At 37.0% G+C, this 4,493-nt stretch overlaps 1 pseudogene; it reads right to left on the reverse strand.

Annotated features, from left to right (window-relative positions):
• Positions 1-3,049: 3,049 nt before the first annotated feature.
• Positions 3,050-3,436, reverse strand: LOC123927027 (annotated as a pseudogene).
• Positions 3,437-4,493: the final 1,057 nt, after the last annotated feature.

The following is a 4,493-nucleotide window of genomic DNA, read 5'->3' on the forward strand; positions in this document are numbered from 1 at the left end:
CCGCCATTCCCATTTGACTGCTCAAAATTTGTTTGCTTCCTCCTCTTCCCTCTCCACCCCACCCCACCTCCCTGGCTTTTTAAGGCTAAGCCCAATTCCTGCCGCTCAGGCCCATAACTGACAAGTGACTCTGGGAAGGAAGGAAGAGAACTAGCAACATCTCACTCACAGCTCATCTGGGAAGGATTTTTCTCTCTGGAATTGTATTTCATCTAGTTTTCATTGATTGCCTAACACCCTGAAGCCTTTAAAATTAGTTTTTGTAAATTGTCTGTTTTTCCCCCTAAAGGTTACAAAAGGGACCTTCTCTGGTGCAATCAACTCTATCCCACCCAGAAGGGATCCTCCACAAAAAATGACTTTTTTTTTTTCTTAAGCTAAGTAGAGCAGGTCTCTGAGTGCTGACTTGTCAAATAACTTCAGGGTACTATTAGCCTAGTTATGAAAGTTTTCCTCTAAATATAACTTTCTTTTAAGTATTAAGGGCACCCATAAATAATGTTTTTTATTACTAAAAATACTAATTAGGTTTAGGCTCATAGATCTTTTTCTCTCCTGCTTTCTGTAACTTCCACGCCAGTTCAGGCTTTTTATCTTAGAAAATATATATGAAATAATTTCCTTGTAATCCTCCTGGCATTTAGCTTATGTCCAGTATCTCCACAAGTTTTCAAACACAGTTTTATTTTTTAGTGCAGCTGAAGAAACAAAGATTTATTAGGACACATGAAAGAAAAGGATGTTAGCTGTATATTTTCTAACATTTTAAGAAATGTTTTTGGAGGCTGTTGTATTTCTGAGTACAAAATCTGAAGACTAATTGAAGGTCGTCATGTGAAATAAAGTTTTTGGTGATCATCATCATCATCGTTGCCATCAGAGCAGTTAAGAGAAAAGAAACTACCCAAGGAAGAATTCACAAGAATCTGATTCTGCCAACAAGTAAAATTTTGCAGTCACTACCTCTGGAATTGTCACTGACGGTCAAATGGGTCTATATCACCTATGTGGTTTTGACTAGCAACTTACAGTAGTTAAAAACTAGGAATCTTTCTAATCTAATATTTTATGAGTTATTTATTAAGCACAGGGTGTTGCTAAAGAAAGAGGGCTGTACCAAGGTGGGAAAGGAAGGAGCGGGAAGAAATAAAATGCTCTTCAAAATGCAGAAATATGTTGAATATATATTTATGCTTATAAACATATATTTAATTTATTTAATATATACATATATTTAATTTATTTAATATATACATATATGCTCACATGTATGTACGTGTGCATATATATGTTCACCACACATGCACATGCACATATATGCACACCTTATAATTTACTTTTATATGCAAAAGAGGTTAAAGTTTCATATTATTCTGTAAACTGATTTTCCCAGTCAGTACACAGAGCTCTCATATTATCACATATTTTCCTATAACTTTATTTTTAATGGCCATGAAATACTTTATTGGACTGAATTTTCCATAATTTATTAAATAGAACTTCCTTAATTGGATATGTGACTTATGTCTAATTTTTATTTTTTAAGAAATGGTAAAAATTGACAGCCTTTACAGATATCTTTATTTATCCAGAAACTTGGCTATTATAGTATCATTTTCAAACTGCATTATCCAAGTGGATTATAATGGAGCATTTTTCACATGCCATTAATAATTTTTTAGCAGATTATTTGAACAACGAATAATCCTTTTGAATCCTATGTAAATGGCAGGCCCCATGAGCTCTGGCTCCCTTGAGACACACCAGATTGTGCACAGCTGACCCATGAAGGAACAATACCAGAGCACGTCATGCTATCAGGCAATAGCCTTGGTATTCCCTTGTGAGGAACTGATACTCACAAAAAAAAAATTTATTGCTATTGTTTTAGTATTTTATGTACTTAACATTTACAAAAAACATTTTCTGTATAAAAGGACTTTTAAACATAAATTATTTCTACCTAATTTTCATGAAACTGCATTATCACCATGAAATCAGAGTTTCCAATTAAATTATGGTTCCAATTAAATAGAAACATGGAAGTTTCTATGAGTGAAAGGCTAAAACTTTTACTTAGATTTAGTGCTTCTCTAGTGTCTGCTTGAGGTTCAGCCTTTGTTAATCCACACATTTGATCACATAACCCTCCGGGAGGTTGATTGACAGAGCTAAAACAATTCTGAAGAAACGGAGAACTGAGACATAACTAAAATGTGGACACCCATCGTCTTACATCTAATTTCCTAAAAGAAGAGCCGGAGACAGATTCTTGAGTAAGTAATTTTGGAAAGGGAGGGTGAGGGAAACAAGATAGGAGGAAGAAATGAGTGAGAATATGCTCTCAACTCATCCTATTAATGGTGCTACAAAATTGCTTCCACCACGAGTCAAGGAACTTTTATATCCTCAAGCCAACAAACACGGGCAAGTGGCTTCTTTGGGGGTGAGTGAGGGGAGAGTAGCACTGCTGGGGAGGTGGTTCCTATTCAGCAAGAGATGGTTCCTCTGGAGAATAAAGCTTCAGAGCTATTGGCCCCCAACACTCAGTACCCTACCTGAGCAGAAAGCTGATAGCAACTACTACAGTCCAAAATTCGCTTCACTTAAATCCACCTTTTTCTTAGATTGGGCTTATTTCAGGATTCCAGTTAGTTGTAATTTCTCAGAAACGTAAAGGGCAAGTGTTTCTGGGACAAACTACAAGCATCCTGACGACATTCCTGAGACCATAATGGGCACTCTTACATCAAACCCTTCTGCCGCCCATGCTAGAGTCCCCTGCACTGAGGCTAGCTGATCAAGTTGTCTTGCTTCAGGGAATGACCCAATCCTTTATTTCTGAGAGGTCTGAGTTTGGGACATCCATGCCCTTATCAGTCATGGTTCTTGGATTTGCCCATTTACAGTTATAATAGGATACAGAACAATCAAAATATTATCTGTACTTTTTTAAACATTCTTAGTTTATTAATTCTCTCATGAAAATCTTCCCTATCACCACAGATAAAGCCACTGCAGCATCTTTACTCTATGTCCAATCTTCATCTTACTTTTTGCCAGCACCAACATTGGCTTTTGCAGTCCCCTGACTTTCTTCATTCTGTTCTTGCATTTCTTTTGCTGTTTTCTTCATCTCTTTTTCTTCTCATACAGGCCATGTCTTGCAAGTCTATGTTTGGGTCCATTTTTCTTTGCATAATCCAAGGAATCATAAATCATGCCAAAGTCAGTTGTCTTGCCAACCCCATTTCTGAATCCAAACACAAATATGACATCTGGTCATGGTCTTGAACTTTTTGGCTAGTTTTTCCTGAATTTCTGTCTTAGGTACTGTTGCCTTTCCAGAATGAAGGACATCAATGACCATCTGGTTCTGCAGAGATAGTCCATTGCTCATGAACTTCCTGGTCCCAATAGTTACTCTGTTGTTCATGACAGCAGCTGAATGTCAAGCAGCTGGGAAAGAGATATAATCTCCACTGTTACTGGGGAGCCCAATTCTGTCACAGTGTCTCCTACCATCATGCCTGTCCTATAGAGAATAACTGCCTTTGAGCTACCAGTGAACAATGGCAGGCCATTCACCTGTACATTTCTTATTGCCTTGGGACACAGACTATCTCTGGGAACTATTCAGGAAGAAAGTTACCTGGTAGATTCTCTGAACTTACATTATAGATCCATTATAACATGTCTACCGCATGGCGTATTTTGAGTCCTTCCTTCACAGTCTCCCACAGTTTCTACTTAATGTGGAACATTGCTTCTTCTAAGGTTTTAAGTGTCATCCCAGTGGTGTATGAAATCCTTTACCCGAGGAACTTGCCAGGGTGTTAAATCCTATGTCTAGTAGAGTGCCCCCATATCAACACATTTGTCATCTAGATTTATATTCAGCCTCCCCTGAAACAACATCTATACCTAGGCTCTGTCCCCTGGTTCCTTATGGAACAGGCTACCCAAGGACTACAGTATCTTTAGCATATAATTCCTCTCCTCCTTTAGCAAGCAGGCCAAACATTTTTAAAACAGTCTTACTGAGACACACTTTACATTTAAAAAACTGCATATTTTTAAAAAGGGCAATGTAGTAAGTTTTGACACATATATAAACCTGAGAAGCCATCACCATAGTCAATATAATGAACATATCTATCATACTCAAAAGTAGTCTCTTTCCTGATTGTAATCCTACCTACAAATGCCTTCTAGGCTGCTTGATAACCACTATCTGCTTTTTGTGACTGTAGTCTGTATCTTGTACAGTTTTATATAAATGGAACCACATGCATGTCTGAGTTCTTTCACTAGCATAATTATTTTAAGAATCATCCATGTTGTCCCATATAGCATAAGTTTATTCCTTTTTATTGTTGGGTATTAAGTATCCCATTATATATAGAGAGAGACCATTCTTTGTTCACACACACACAGAATTGGTTATATTTGTTTCTAAATGTTGAACCTATAATACATATTACTATTTATAT

This window comes from Meles meles, chromosome 16 (genome assembly GCF_922984935.1).
Source record: "Meles meles chromosome 16, mMelMel3.1 paternal haplotype, whole genome shotgun sequence".
Lineage (NCBI taxonomy): Eukaryota > Metazoa > Chordata > Mammalia > Carnivora > Mustelidae > Meles > Meles meles.